Source organism: Pteropus vampyrus, unplaced genomic scaffold (genome assembly GCF_000151845.1).
Source record: "Pteropus vampyrus isolate Shadow unplaced genomic scaffold, Pvam_2.0 Scaffold139, whole genome shotgun sequence".
NCBI lineage: Eukaryota > Metazoa > Chordata > Mammalia > Chiroptera > Pteropodidae > Pteropus > Pteropus vampyrus.
The window spans coordinates 762694-779649 of record NW_011888920.1 but is presented as its reverse complement, the minus strand read 5'-3'; the positions used below and the strand labels follow the sequence as shown (position 1 = coordinate 779649).

At 34.9% G+C, this 16956-nt stretch overlaps 1 long non-coding RNA gene across 1 annotated transcript in view; it reads right to left on the bottom strand.

The window, feature by feature from the left end:
• Nucleotides 1-13926, bottom strand: part of LOC111744689 — a 31185-nt gene extending 17259 nt beyond the window's left edge. The window contains exons 1-2 of the long non-coding RNA XR_002782280.1: nt 13834-13926; nt 11064-11200 (exon numbers count right to left, since the gene is read on the bottom strand). This is a non-coding gene — a long non-coding RNA (uncharacterized LOC111744689). The remainder of the gene's footprint in view (nt 1-11063; nt 11201-13833) is intronic.
• Between the last annotated feature and the right edge of the window lie 3030 nt (nt 13927-16956).

Below are 16956 nucleotides of genomic sequence, written 5' to 3'. Positions count from 1 at the left end.
CCTTAGAACACCTCTACATCCATAGATACAGTTATTACAATGAGCTTCAAGTCTATCTTTCCAATTTAAGAGCAAAAATGGGGATAATTTTTGATCCTTCTATGTCTAGTTGCCCAACAAATATTTGTTAAATAAGAGGAAGAATGAATAAATAAATGATAGGTAAACAATTATAAAATTGTCCTCTAGCATTAAGGATAGAAATTATTACCATAGGTAAAAACCAAAATTGTAGCACAGTAACAGAAAATAACTTGACAATAACTTTAATTTTTATTTCTATTTGTAGCTGTAGTCCCAACCAATTATTAGTTTACACTGGATAGTCTGTTTGGATTAATACTGGTAACAAATGAGTATTTGTTGATGATACAAACTAGCACTGGATTTGCAATGTTTTCCTATCCTTCGTTGACATTACTGATAATCCCAGCTTTAATCAACTTTAAATACATATACTCAAACTTAATAATCTTTCCGGGAGACTAAAAGATGTGTTTTTGTACCAGTTAGGCAGCATTTTTGAAGCAGTTTTTGAAAGCTGGATAAGAGAAAGGTGACTCCATTAGATAAAATTTAAAAATTCTCAACTCCATCTCCACTTTGATTCAATTTACTTCAGTTAAATACATACACACTCTCCACTATATTGAATCTTAGACCTGGATGTTTGAGAAAATAAGATGATTAAAATTAAAGTTTCTGCTTTCAAGAAGCCTAGGATCTAGGAGAAAGGAAAAGATGCACAAATAATTATAATAATAGAGGAGGTACAATTAGAGAAAAAATGACAGTATGGCAGGAGGTGAGAGGAGGGTAGGAAGAGGTTTCATGGAGGTGTGGTATTTGAAACTGGGAAGGATTTCAACAGAAGAAAATGGGCAATGGTGTTTGGTGTGTTAATCCACAAATAGAGCGGGAGCCAGCAAAAACGCTTGGGTGTGTTTTCAGATAAGTCGAGATTGTGTTTTCAGATAAGTCAAGATTGTAGAAGGCTAGGGTGCACATAGGTCAGTCTGAAGAAAAGATTATCCAGGGTGTTGAACATGAGAATGAGGATTGTGCTTGATTCAGTCGTTAATGGAGATATGCTGCAGTCGTTGATGAGGAGAGTGATCAATACCATGTGGATGTCCTGAAATAGCAGAGAAGAAGACTGATTACCACAATCTACATGACAAGCAATGATGGTCTGGATGATAGGAGGTAGCAGGGGGATGACAATGAAGAAAGGAAGTCAAGATGTTTTGTAGAGAAAGAATATAGGATTAGACGACTGGCTGGATAAAATGTAAAAGAAAACACACAGAGTCAAAAAAAAAAGGGTTTGAGTTTCCTATCTGGGTTGTAGAGAGAAAGGTGCCACAAATTAACACAATGTGGGAAACCAAAGACAAGAGATACTGAGGTTTAGGTACACGGGTTAAGTGCAAATGAAATATGCACATGAAGCTACCTGGCATGCGTTTCTGAAGGTAGGCCTCTTCTGGAGCTCAGGAGGGAAATTTAGGAAAGAACCTTAGAGTCATCTCTGTAGAGATGATGTCTTAAACTATAGTTTTTCCTTTCACTTATAGGCTCTTTCAGAAGACCCTACACTTTGTAGGAAGGACAATTCACTTCACTTCTCTTTTGCTGATGTCTTTGAACCAGGTCAGCGTTTTCAGCCATATATAAGACATGTGCTACAAGCAATAAATAAAATACATTTATAAAGCTGTTAAAATATATGAAATGCTCTGTAAATGTAAAGTGTAAAGTGATCATTATAGCTCTGTTCTGGATCATAAGCAAATAGGAAACATTAGCCTATAGGATGCAATGGTAACTAAAAAGAGATTGAATTATACCCAGTGGTGTGTGTGTGAGAGGGATGAGGAGAAGGAGACGGAGAGGGAGAGGGAGAGGGAGAGAATATGAGGGAATGAGAATTTATTTTTCAGTATTCAACGTGAAAACACATAAATTTCCCTACAATTCTGAGGGTTGAGAAAAGTTCATGTTTTGTGAAGGGTTTTACTTTTATATGCTGTAGTCGTTGTAATTTGGCACCTACAAGATAAGTGTTCAGATGTACGCAATAAACTTGCTCTTTGAGAAGCCATTTCTTTGCTTTCTTTTCACTAATAGCTCTTCAGCTTGACATAAGATTTAATACCCAGGTGAGAAATGATAAAGTACATTTTGCAAACTAAAGAAACTCAAGAAAAATACTTTTATTCCTATTACTTGTTCCCTATTCTTTATGGTGTTTTTTATTTTTTCCAATTTTACAAGTCTGAAGGTCAACTTTCTTTCATAAAGCAGAGCAGAATTATGGCCACATTTGGTGTTCTTTGGATCTTTAACCATGTCGTTTTGTACTACAGTTATATAAAATCTGTATCATATGTTTCCATTTACTATTAGTAAGATGTTGCTTTTATTACCTCTAGAAATTAATTTACTTTTCATTCATTTTAATTTACTCACCATGTTAAGAATTATAACCTTAAAAATACTTCTTTACTGTATGCAACATATGAAAAAAATCTCTTGGTTATACATCTTTCTCATAAACTCTTTGTAGTAGGGCTGGCTAGCTGGCACTTTTAACATTATCTTCTCTTTTTGATTATGTCCTTTTAATAGGTTGAATAGGTACTTCATGAATAAATGAAATTTGCTTAACAAGTCCTGGTGTGAATAGGGTTGCTTAGTCTTTTAGAGATTTCTGGCACTGCTGTGAAAGCCACACAGACTGTAAAACTCTCCATAAGTATTTGATGATTAAAATGATGGCAAAGATGACTGGCCTGGAAAAACATTTTAAAACGTGTATAATAAGGATCGATCATTGGCTTCTAAAGACCCAGAATAACTTAAAAACACTGTTCTAGCACCATCATCCAGACAGCCCTCAGTCTTTCCAAAAATACAGCTATTCATAAAACAACCACTCTACATATTTTCTTTAAAAACACAAACTATATTCTAGCTCCAAAGAGTAAATTATTTTGTTTAAATATTATATTATTGTTTTTTATCATTCTTTCAGAGTATCTGACAATTTTCTCACAATATAATATTGAAAATAAAAGTCAAGAAAAATGAGGTTAAGAATCCCTAAATAAAATGAGTAATTGCTTCAATTTTGTCCTCCATTTTTAGTAAAGTTAAGGCCATCTCTAACCATAATGCTGCATTGCAAACTTTCATCTCACAATGGCTGATGTGGCCTGTTAAGTTTAAGGCAATAGATGGTTGAGGATGAACCACCGTGGAGAAGCAACATCTCAAAATAAAGCCTCTATTATTGTTGCAGAAAAAGCAGACCAGTGAGAAACCAAGCACCACTCAGAGAGTTGGAGAACTCAGGTTTATTACTCCAGCGGTCCCAGAAGAGCTAGTGCTCTGAAGATCTGGGCCCCGAGCTCAGAGGCAACCTTGCTTTTATAGGGCTTATCCTCCCAGTTACAGCTGGCATGAGCCAATTGGTTAATTTGTCCTCAGGCAGTTACAGACCATGGGAGTTGCTATGGGTTATAGGCAGTCACAGAGAGTGAGATTTTCAGAGGGGAACTTAGGCAATACATCTCTTATCTAGACAGATCAAGCAAAAGGGAGGGTGAGTCTTAAGTTAATTTCGAGAGCTCCCTGCCCTTTGGCCTACACTGCAAGCATATCTAATTGGGCAGAAAAAAGAGCTGGTTATAAGGTTAGCCTTTTGAGTGACAATTCTTGTTCATTTTTGCTGGAAGGAAGATAAGGTAGAAGAGCAGAGGGGGTGTAGCAGGACACTTACTAACTAATGATTGCACCAAATAGAAGCTGTGCCAACATATCCATATGTTAAGCTGAGGATAAATACTTTTTACATTAAACTTTTTACTTTTGAGATAATTGTAGATTCACATGCAGTTGTAAGAAATGTTCTTTAATTGCACTATTACACTAGCTAGAATTTCCAGTATTATGTTAAATAAGAATGATGAGAGCTACATCCTTGCTTTGTCCCTGATCTTAGGAGGAAAAGCAATTGCTACATTAAGTATAATATTACCTGTAAGATTTTTATATTTGCTCTTTTTCTAGTTGTTTCCCTCTATTCCTAAATTCCTGAGAGTTTTTATCATTAATGGAGGTGTTGAATTTTGTCAAATGCTTTTTCGGCATTGATTGACATGATCATGTGATTTTTCTTCTTTAGCTTGTAAACATGGTAGATTACATTGGTTGATTTTCAAATATTGAAACAACCTTGCATCCCTTGAATAAACCTCACTTGATAAGGGTGTATAATTCTTTTTATATGTTGCTGTATTCTGTTTGTTAATGTTTCATTAAAGATTTCAATATCGGTATGTGAGTAGGAGATGGGTCTGTGGTTTTCTTTCATTCATATTTTATTTTGGGGAGAAGAAAAGGGATATATCTTTATCTAGGTTTTGTATCAGAGTAATACTAGCTTCATAAAATGAATTGGGAAGTACTCCTTCCTTTTCTGTTCTCTGTAAGTGCTTGTGTAGAATTGATGTTTGGGAGAACTTGCCACTGAAACCATTTGTGCCTAGAAATTTCTTTTGTTGGAGTTATAAAATTATGAATTCAATTTCCTTAATAGTTATAGGACTACTTAAATTCTCTATTTCTCACTAAGTGAATTATGCTAGTTGGTATTTTTGAGGAATGAGTCCATTGCCTCTAAATTGTCAAATTTATGCATGTAGAGTTGTTCGTAGTTTTCCGTTATTATTCTTTTGATATCTTCAAGGTCACTAGTGATAGTCCCTGTTTCATTCCTGATATTGGTAAATTTTGTTTTCTCTTTTTTTCTTTGTTGATTTTGCTAGAAGTTTGTTGACTTTCCTGATCTTTTTAAAGAACCAAGTCTGTTTCATTGATTTTCTCTACTGTTCTGTTTTTACCTTCATTGATTTCTGCTCTTTGTTATTTCCTTCTGCTGATTTGGGGCTTATTTTGCACTTCTTTCTGATTCTTGACATGGGAGTTTATATTATTAATTTTAAACTTCTCCTATTTTCTAATGTGTTTATACACACACACACACACACACACACACACACAATGCTATAAATTTCCCTTGCTGCAGCATTTTAGCTGTTTCTCACAAATTGGGATGTCCTATATTTCAAGTTCATTCAATTCCATGTATTTTTTTAAATTTCTCTTGAGACTTTTTCTTTGACCTATTGATCAGTATATATTTTTAGTTTCCAGGTAATTGGAAATATTCCTTTGATCTTTCTTATATTGATGTATAGTTTAATTTCATTGTGGTATAGAAACACACTCCATATGATTTCAATTATTCTAAATGTATTGAGGTTTGTTTGATGACACAGGACATGATTTATCTGGATTTATATTTTGTGAGCACTTGAAAAGAATGTGCATCCTGCTGCTGTTACATGGAGTGTACTGTAACTGTCAATAAGATCTTAGTTGATAATTCTGAGTTCTTTTATACACCTGCTAATGTTCTATTTAGCTGTTTTATCAGTTGTTGAGAGAGTGTGCCAAAGTCTCTACCTACAATGGTGGACATGTCTATTCTCCTTTTAGTTCAACTACTTTTTGCTTCATATATTTTACAGCTTTGTTTTTTGATGTATACACATTTAGGATTCCGATTTTTTCCTGGTAGATTTGCCCTTTTACATTATATAATGTTCCTCTTTGTCTCTAGCAGTTTCCTTTGCTCCAAAGTCTATTTTATATTACTGTAATCATTCCTGCTTTCCTTTGATTTATGTTTGCATGATATATATCTTCTCATCCTTTTTCTAGACACCTGCCTGTATCATTTTATTTGAGGTGAGTTTCTTTTCGACAGCATAAAGTTGGTTATGTTTTTAATTCCCTCTGTCCTTCTTTTGGCCCTTTCCTCTTTCTGTTCTCTGCTTTGCTCTTTCTGCCTCAGACGCACAGGCTTCACTGCTCTTCCTCAAATGGAATAGGCAAGTATCACCTCAAGGCTTTTGCTTTTGCTGGTCCCTCTGCCAGGAAAGGTGTTTCCCCATGCATTGCCTGCTCCCTCATTCTCCTCAGGTTTACCCAAATGTCACCATGTTATGTAAAAACAGAAACTTACCACTCTCACCATATTCCTTTGTCCACTTCTCCATTCTGTTTGTCTCTTCAGCAGAGATTACTAACATACAACATATTTTTCTTATTTATTTTGTTTACTCTCTATATCACCCACAATAATATACTTAACTGCTAAATCTCCTGTGTCTAAAGCAAGGCCTGATTCACAGGAAGTACTCAATATTTATTTGTTGAATGAATGAAAGAATTAAAGAATTGGTCTTTTCTTGATCTCCCATTTCATCTGTGCGTTCTTTCACTCTTATCTGTTCTCCAGCAGCATTAACCTTCTTTCAAACCTCCCCCGATGAGACATGCTTCAGACAGCAGGCCTGAGGACCTCAATGCATGCTGCTCCTTCTGCCAGCAGTCCATCCTTCTCCCATTCCCATCCCTGCTGCTCAGCTAACCAAACTTAACCAGAAGCCAACACTGATCCCTTATACTAGGTCAAATTCACAAATAAAAAGCTTACTTAGCATTGATTACATTTTGTAATTAAAATTTGTTTGGGAAATTATTTAATTAATGTGTGTCTTTTCTACTGGACATTAAGATCAATTAAGATAGAGACTATGTCTGGTTTGCTCAGCATTATATTCCTAGCACTTTGCACATACCTGACACATGGTAGATAATAAATATTTCCCAAGTAAATATGCTAATAAGTGAATGAATAAATGAGTACTCATTTTAAGACTTTTTAGCTTCCAGAAATGATCAGATAGATCAAGAATTGGAGGAGGAGCGCCTGTGTGATTGTTAGCTATAGAGGATTTGCTTGTCTACAGAAACAAAACCAAACAGAAATTAAACCAAACTAAACCAAATGTTTAATTATGTGAGTGTGAAGGTTTGAGGAGCAGTAAGCTTTCTCTTCTTCGTAAAGTTCAAGCAATGATTGTCCGCTGAGAGTTGGGAAAAGTGGTCTGGAGGTAGTAGTGTTTTTCAACTATAGCACTATTGATATTTTGGGCTGAATAATCCTTGTTGAGGGGCCTGTCCTGTGCATTGTATGATGTTTAGCTGCATCGCTGGCCTCTACTCACGAAATGCCAGTAAGGCAGCCCTTTGCAACCAATTGTGACAACCAAATTATCTCCAGACATTGCCCAATGTCCTCCCTGGAGCAAAATTGCTCCCAGTTGAGTACCACTGAGATGGATTTTAAGCTGTTGGGAGTGCTTAATATATAGATTTACACACACACACACACACACACACACACACACACACACACACAAAGAGCAAGAAAAAGAGCCCATATGTGAGAGAGAACGTGCATGTGACAATAAGTGAACTGAATCAGGTCTTGTATAATAACAATTAAAAACATTTGAGGGCCCTGCTGATCTATAAAAGTGAATTTTTAGTGCTCTGTTGCATCCCTATATATATATGATTGCATTATTTTCCCCAGAAGTGCACAGCAACATGGATAAAGATGAAAAATGTAGCTAATGGATTGATCCAAACTTGGGATTTTTGCCAGCTAAATATGAGTGAAAACAAAAGGACAAGGAACAAGGGCATTAAAGTTTTTGACTGGAATTTTGCTAGATGTTGTTCCAAGAAGAGGAATAGCCTAATGTACCAGTACCCAAACTTTGCTACACATCAGAATCATATGGGGAGCACTGTAAAATCCCAGTGGTCACGTTATACCCCATACCAATGAAATCAGATTTCTGGGGGGTGGTGCCAGACACCAGCTAAATATAATGTTCTCTAGATAATTCCCAGCATACCAGAAAAAGTTTGGTAAACCCCTGGCCCCTTAACATGAATCTCTACACTAGTGTTTTCTCAAAGTGCAATCTCACAACCAGCAGCATCAAAGTCATCTGGCAACCTGATAAAATTGCAAATTTTACGCTCCACATGAACTTACCGGAATCGAACCGTAGGATGAGCTCAGTAGCTTTATTGAAAAGACTGAAGCCAATATGCACATTCCAATTCGAGAACAATTGCCCTTAAAAAAAAAAAAAAAAAAAAAAGAAAGAGAGAGAGAGAACTTTTGCTCATGTAGTAGAGAAATTGTTTAGAAGCTGTTAACCTTCTTTTTTGTCCCGTGGTATAGTAGTCCTCCCTTATCTGCAGGGGATATGTTCCAAGACTCTCAGCAGATAGTACCAAACCCTATGTATACTATGTTTTTTTCCTATACATACATATCTATGACACAGTTTAATTTATAAATTAGGTACAAGAAGAGATTAACAACAATAACTAATAATAAATAAAACAACTATAACTACATGCTGTAATTAAAGTTATATGAATGTAGCCTCTGTCTCTCTGTCTCTGTCTCTCTGTCTCTGTCTCTGTCTCTCTGTCTCTGTTTCTGTTTCTCTCTCTCTCTCTCTCTCTCTCTGTTTCTGTCTGTCTGTCTGTCTGTCTGTCTCTCTCTTTCTCGCTCCCCTCTCTCTCTCATAACTGATCTTGTAACTGAGGTGGCTACTAAGTGAGTAATAGGCAGGGAGCATATGTAGCATGGATATACTGGACAAAGGAATGACTCATGTCTCAAGCTGGACAGAGCAAGATTACACAAGATTTCGTCATACTATTCAGAATGGCCTGTGGTTTAAAACTTATGAATTGTTCATTTCTGGAATGTTCTATATAATATTTTTGAACTGAGGTTAGCCATGGATAACAAACTACAGAAAGTGAAACCACAGATAAAGGGGAATACAGAATTTAGAATGTGAAAAAGTAAATGTCCTTTGGACACTGAGAATGGCACCCCAGGAACATGAAACATTGTAAAGAACAGCCAGAGAGACAAAGGAAGTGCTGGTATTGTCCCCTTTGGTGCCACATATACAACAGACTGACTTGACATTTTTTTAGAGTGTATGTCAGATGTACATTTTTTGTTTTCCATTCTCACATCAAAAATGAATGTATTTTCTTCTATGTGAGAGAAAATGTAAGTAGGAAATGTTTAGTATTTTTTTTTTTTTTTATATCACCTCAGACTTCCTGCTCATTGTTCAAATCCCGTAGGACACTCAGTTTCCTTAAGTAACTATTGTACAAAATGGCGCCTCAGTTCTCAGGCTTTGAGATGCTAATGTCTGAGCTACCTACTACCTTAAGTTTTTTTCATCTCCAATTTTGGGTTGAGGGGTGTGTGTGTGTGTGTATATATACTGTGATATATCCAAATTGTTTTTCCTGCCTTTAATTATTTCCTCATTGCAATCCTTCTACTTAGCTTTGGCAGTACCCTTCCTCACTTTCCTGGACGGAAAAAAAATTACACTTTCAGCCTTTTCATCTGCAATTATCTAAGGCTGCCAAGAAATGACTTTAAATAGACTATAGTAGAACCTTTAAACACAAGTAAATACAGGGGCTTATCAAATAGCATTCAGAGCATAGACCAGTTTTAACTTAAGAAGAAAAATAATAAGTAATGTAAAGTCAGAGCTCAAAATTCACTTGATGAGAAACTTATTTACTTGTATGTACGTATGGGCAGGGAAAGAATTACATTAGACAAACTGCGTTAATGAAACAAAAAAATGACGATAATAGTCTACTTCGCCAAACATAAAAATGAAACAGTAAAAAAAGACAAAAATGTATTTTCTTATATTTTCCTTTTTCCATTGTATTAAGATTATGACTGTCATGTTGCCTTTATATTAAACGTTAATCTCTGAGATAGTGTCATTTTTATTGACTTTGATTCAGCACCTAAGTGCAAATTATATGCATATAAATTTCTAACACGCTTCAGAGAAGCATGTTAGAAATATATATGCATAGGATATTTTTCCAGCATTCTGAATTATCCAGAACACAAATAATAACTTATAAAAATGCACAGAGGGTCTCTGAAACAACCAAATAAGATGTCTCAATGTATCTGTTCTAGAGCAGTGGTCTTCAATGTTTTCATGTTAATCCAAAAAATAGCTGCAGATCTCTTAAAATTAGTTTATGTATTTGGCACCCAAGGAAACGCATCGTGCTTACTAGGGGAATTGAGAAGTATTTTAAGAGTTATATAAATTAAATTCATTTTATCCTCACATAAGTCTTATGAGGTAGGTACTTACTATTATTAAACTCATTCTAAATATGGAAAACTGAGACATAATTAAACCAAAGTCAGCCAACTGGATATGAACCCAAGAAATCTAGCTCCAGAATCTGTGTATTTATTAGTGCATTTAAATCAACTTCTGGCTTTAAATACACACATCTGAAGAGTAGTAATGTCTATTTTAAGCTATTTTCATGTAGTTTCATAGACCTAATAATTCTGCTTTCCACAACATTGACTGGAACCTGCTAGTCTAAAGTTCAGATACATAGCTTTCAAGAGAATTTCTTAAACCAAATGCAGTACTTACATATTTTCCCATTAGACGCAGTTCTAGTGAGATTGACCACCTGGTTTTCAACTCTATAGCAGATTAAAAACAGACTATCTTAGTGGTTAAAAACCTTGGGTTTTGAAATCAGAATGCCTTGAATCAATCCCAGGCACTGCCAACTTTTTACCTGGGTTATCTCACTCAGGTCACTTAACTATCTAAATCTGATTTCTCACATATAAAAGATCGGTAGACTACTTACTCCATGTATTATGAGGATGAAATGAGATAATGCATGCAAAGCACATTGTTTCATTGTACGTGACAGGGCCTCAATAGTGGCAGCTGATAATGGTTATGTAGGTGGTAGCAACAGTAGCAGTATTAACGGGGACTGTGAAGATGTTATAGATGATCATTAATAGCCTGGCAGCCTGATGGTCAAATATCAAGATTAATGAGCAAATTTGTTTGAGCTTAGGAATATTCTTCAGAAACACATACAGCTTTGGAAATATTAATTAAGGTTTTTTTAATGGTATTATTTCATAAACTGGTAAACAGAAATTTTCAAGAGGTTCTTGGATCAGTTTTTGATAAATCATGTAGAAATAGAAAAGAAATTTCTCTCACCGCTCTCAAATACAGAGCTGCGTATTGTTCTCACATCTCATAATTGCCAGAGTGACTGTTTCATCCACTGCAGTTTCTTCACATTATCCCCTCAGGTGGTATGTCAGACAATTTCTCTTTCAGTCTCCAAACATGAACTTTTAGAATGCCAATCAAGGCCATATAAAAGACAGAGGATCATATCAGATCAGACTGTAGGCTGAAAACTAAATAACTAGTAACATTTACTACCAATCAAAAATGTATTTGGACAGAAAATACACTTGCAGGAATTATTCAAATATAAAATCTCAGTTGAATTAAGAATAGAATCATTGCTGATCAGACACATCAATCATTTTTTCAATGATATAATTCCTTTAAAAATTCCCTCATCTTTATGATTATGTAAAAGACATGCTTTTTAGAAAGCTATCTTTATTAATGAGCCATAAATATAGTCTCTTCATAGCCTGCTGCAGAATTTGGTAAGACAGTCTGGTGAAGAAAGATTCCAATTCATGAATAGGCTGTTTAAAACCCTCATTATAGATACTTTGTGATTAAATTTTGATTTTTTCCACCATTTATCAGAGGTTCATCAGCACACGTATAGGCTGCCTCTGTACCTTACTTCCATTCCAATCATCGACACAATTGTTAGAAACCTGCAGAAGCAAACTTAACATGAAGAGTCAAACAATTCCATATATTAGTATAATGTGATTTTATTTTTTTAATTATTTAATAGAAGGGTAAAGGACAGAATTTTGCAGCTAAAGACCAGATGCTCATCAAAATGAAAAAGGATTATTGTGTGATTGTCTTCATTTGGGTTCTATAATATTGCTGCTAGTGAGGGAATGATAAACCCTTTTCTCTCTGGGGCAAATGGGAAAGTGCATTCCTCAGTTTGGAAGAAAAAAATTCTCTTTGCTCCTAGATTCTTTCTTTGTTCCATAGAAGATGTAAAGTATAATCCTTATGCATAAATGTAGGAATTCCTCTCTCCTCATTCCTCACTGTGCATACTTCTCTTGAACTTCACGTCAGGAATAACTTCCTATTTGGACAGTTGATGATCTCTGAATGTATAATGTCAAGAATGTCAGTGAAGTAATAGAATTCTATTGGAAAACCTGTTGGCTGGGTCAGATGATTTGGGTTTAGCCGTACCCACCATTTACTTGCTGTTTGCTGTAGGCAACTCGCAATAGTACGGACATTACTATGGTTAGTATAGATAGCATGGATAGAAGAGATCATGGAGCTTGTGTCCAAAAAGGTTTCATGAATTAAAAGTGAAAGCCAATAGTTCTTATCTGTTTAGATTTGCTTCTATCCTCTCAGAGGGGCATAAAAAGTAATAGTCTTAGAAGATCCTATCCACATCAATTTCAGTCTCACAGGGACCATTCAGAATAATATTCTGAAATATTTAGGTTTAGGAGCAGGATGAAATGTGCTATGTAGAGTGAGGTAAAACAAGTAATTTATGATTAAAGCTATAGGTAGTAAGAGGTTGTTGCAGGCTCAATATTTTAGAGCATTCACTGTATGCTGAAACCTTAAAGTTGGGACTCAGAAAATGGTGGCTACTAGCAAATGTCGTTGGCTTGTTCATTCGTGTGTGTGTGTGTGTGTGTGTGTGTGTCTATTTTTAAGTTTATGTGTTCCTCAATGCATTGAAATGTTTTCCAATTATGTAATGATTACCATTTTTGACTTTTTTTATACTCTATTTCCTGCTGTTTCATATATGTATATCACTGGGTTAGCCCTGTGATATTAGGAACTTGATATTAGGAAGTTTGGATTAAAGAGTCTGTGAAACCCAGGTGGTTTCATCAGCCCATTATTCAAAATTTGAGGAAGAAATAATAATCTCACTCATGAATACAGATGCAAAAATGCTTTCAAAATATTAGCAAATTGAATTTTGTGATGTATTGATATCTAATATCGTAGTCAAGTTGAATTTATTCCAGAAATGCAAATTTGTTTTAATATTTAACAAAAATCTATCAATAGGATATCACATAAATAAAATAAAGGACAAATATGTGATCATCTCAATGAGTACTTCCCAAAAAAATCATTTGATGAAACTAACCTCCTTTTATTTTAAAATTGAGAATTGAAGGGATCTTCCTTAATCTGATATACATTGTCTATAAAAAAACTATAGTGAATATCAGACTTAGTGGTAAGACATTGACATATTTTCCTTTGCAATCAGGAAGGAAGCAGTGATGCCTGCTATCACCACTTCTATTCAACATTACACTGGACACCCCAGCCAGTGAAATGAGATGGAAAAATAAATAAACAAAAACATATAAGAATTGAAGAAAGAAAGGAAGAAAAAAAAGCTTTCATTGTGGTAAATGATATGATCAGGTACTAGAAAATATAATCAACAGAAAAATTATTAGAATTAATGAGTTTTTAGGATTACTGAAAACAAAATTAATATTAAAAAATTATATTTCTACATACCAACAATGAGTAGTTAGAAGTGATAGTTAAAAGATATATATTATTTAAAATAGCACCAATAACATATAGTTAGAAGTATACCTAACAAAGATATTTTAAAGGAGAATGGTAATAGCAAGCCTGTAAACAATTCCCTCTTTTCTAGAGATGCCCATAAAAAAGGAATGGCCAGGTCAATCCCCTGGTAAACATGCTAGTAACCCTACTTCCTGGTAAGCATGCTACTGGTATATAGCAACAGAAAGATAAATGAGAGTCTTTTTTCTAATAAAATGTTTTTAGCATTACCTACCTCTTATAAAGATAACCTGGAACATATGGCTTTTTGAGGGCATGACGGGCTGGAGAATGTCACATAAGCAGTGTAATTTGTTGAGTGCAAATGGGGATGATCTCCAAGCAAAACGGTTCCTTTTGTGTGAGCAATAGTCCACACACGTTGCTTGCACATTATATGTTAAATCTAAACCAGGATACACCCTACCACAGAAGAGAAAGAATCTTTAGAGAGCTGTGTTACTGGTTCGGGGCTTTTCCAAAGGAAAGACACCTTGCCTTAGTCTTATATTCTTTACTCTGTATTCTTTAAATTATTAGTAATGTTTGCTATTGAATTATTATTGATGTTTGCTATTGCACATATATCTGAGTTGACAATTCTACCCGTTGTGTTATCTTAGACCTATATAAAAAACTATAAAACATGAATGAGGTAAATTAAAGAAAACCTTCCTAAATGGAGAGCTTTATTTTGTTATGGGCTGAAAAACTCAATATGAAAAAGTTATAAATTTGGTGTAATGGAATATTAATTCTAAAATGTGTGCATGTATGTGTGGTGTATAGAAATTGAAAAGCTGATTTTAAGATTCACATTAAAATAAAAAGGCTAAAGAGAGCTGAGACATTCTCTAAGAAGAAAGTGTCAGGATTTACTCTACAGATATTAAGATTACTATAAAGCTGTAATCATTGTGAGTTAATGTGAGATTAACTCAAAAATCAACACACCACTGAATTAAATTGAAGGTCAAAAGAGCAGATCTATGTATGTATGAACATTTGATTTATGACAACCATGTCATACAGTGAGGAAAACACAGTTATTTCAATGAATATTGCTGAGAGTATGCACTGAAATAGATGATAGATAGATAGATAGATAGATAGATAGATAGATAGATAGATAGATAGATAGACAGACAGACAGACAGACAGACAGACAGACAGACAGACAGATAGATAGATAGATAGATAGATAGATAGATAGATAGATAGATAGATAGATAGACAGACAGATAAACAAACTTCTATCTCACACCATATATCTCAATCAGCCCAAAGTGGAATATAGGCCTAAAATGAAAGGCAAAATAATAAAAATTTTGTAACATAGAAAAATGCTTGTCTTCATGATTGCGAGGTAGGAGAAAATGTTTAAACAGGGTATAAAAAGATGTATACATTTGACTGACTATATTATAATTAAAAACTTCTGTTCATTAAAGACTCGATCGTAAGAATGTAAAGCAAGCCACTGATGGGGAGAAAATATATTTAGCTTAATTAGCTATAGAAGGCTTATGTCAAGATTATATAAAGAACTATACAGAAAAATACATCCCTATGGAAAAATGAGCAAGGAATCTGAAGAGACACTTCACAAAAAAGTGTGTGTGTGTGTGTGTGTGTGTATACACATATACACATATATACACATATACACATATATATGTATACATATATATATCCAATAAACATATGAAAAGATACTAAACCTTCTTAATAATCAGAGAAATGCAAATTAAAACCATAATATGAAACTATGACATATTGTCAGAATGTTGAAGATTAAAGACTGACAATATCAAGTGTTGGAGAAAATGTGTAATAATTGGTACTCTCAAGTACAGTATGTGGAAGCATAACTTTTTACAACCACTCATGAAAAGAATTTGACATTATCTACTAATGTAGACGATCCTTATACTCTGAGACCCAGGAATTCCACTCCCAAGTATAAACCCAACAGAATGGTGTGCATGGGAGCATCAGAGGATGCATACAGGAGTGTTCACAGCAACATCATTTGTAATAGTCCCCAAATGAAAACAACCCCAATGTCTATTACAATAATATGGATGAACTGTGATCATAGAATGGAATGTAACACAGAAATTAAAATGGGTGTAGTACTGTTACACGTAAGAGCAGAGATAGAAAGAACTCACCAAAATGATGAGTGAAGGAAAACATACACAATAGAAGACATAGTATATGTCCATTGCATAAAGTTCAAAAACAGGTAAAACTAAATGTTGAAGAGTCAATATTTGAGTAGTAATTTACAAAGAAGACCTAGGAACCAAATCAGGAGAATGAAGGGAGAGAAAAGGCCCTCACTAGCAATGAGCATGGGGGTGGAGGACAAGGTTCTGGGCTGTCAGCAATATTCTGTTTCTTGACCTGGGTGGTAGTTATGTCCACTACATAGTACATTCATATTTTATTTAATTTCTGTATAATATTATGTTACCCAATACTGTCAAAAAGAGAAAAAAAAAGTCTGAAAGACCTGGGCAATATACCAGCAATCATTTACTCCAGCTAGAAAACATTGGATTTGGAGAAATTCTGCATCATAGAAAGCAGGAATTCTTAATCTTGGCATGCTTGACATTTTGGGATGGATAATCGAATAATTCCTTCTTGTGGGAGGCTGGCCTACGCATTGCAGAATGATGCTCGTTAGCATTTCCGACCTCTACCCACCAGATGCCAGTAATACCTGCCCCTTCCAATTGTGACAGTCAGTCGAGAATCACTGACTTAAAGGAATTGACACTTAGAGGTGTTGTTTTTTGTGTGCTAGTTACATATTTTTTTAGAGTAGCTTTCTTTATGCATCATTTTCGGGAGTTTTCTATTGTCTTTCTTTCAGCCTTCTGTTCCGGTTTTCTCTGGTAATTTATTTTAAAATCTCCTGGGATGAATTTCCCTTTAATTTGTTCTTCAGATATATGGACCCATGTGGATAGAGGAACAGTCAAATTTCTCTTACAATTACTGTAAATTTTATGTTGCAAGGTTTGGTAATATTGCTCAAGTGGAGATATTTTAAAATGGAATGCGATTTCAGTGTGAACTAGCTGATACATGAGAGACTCTAATCTCAGTCTTTATGAAACAGATTGTCAAGAAACCCTAGGGATTTAGCCACTACTAATTACGATGAGGAATCCAGAAACACGTGAATTTTCTCCCTCATCCATAGCAGCCTGTTCCTTCCCCCAGCACCCCTCTCCCCCACCCGCAACCTCTACCTCCACACTTTCTCTTACTTCCACGTTAGCAAAGACAGATTTGGGCAGTCATAACTCAACCCATCATTTCAATTACAGTTTTCAGTGACCAC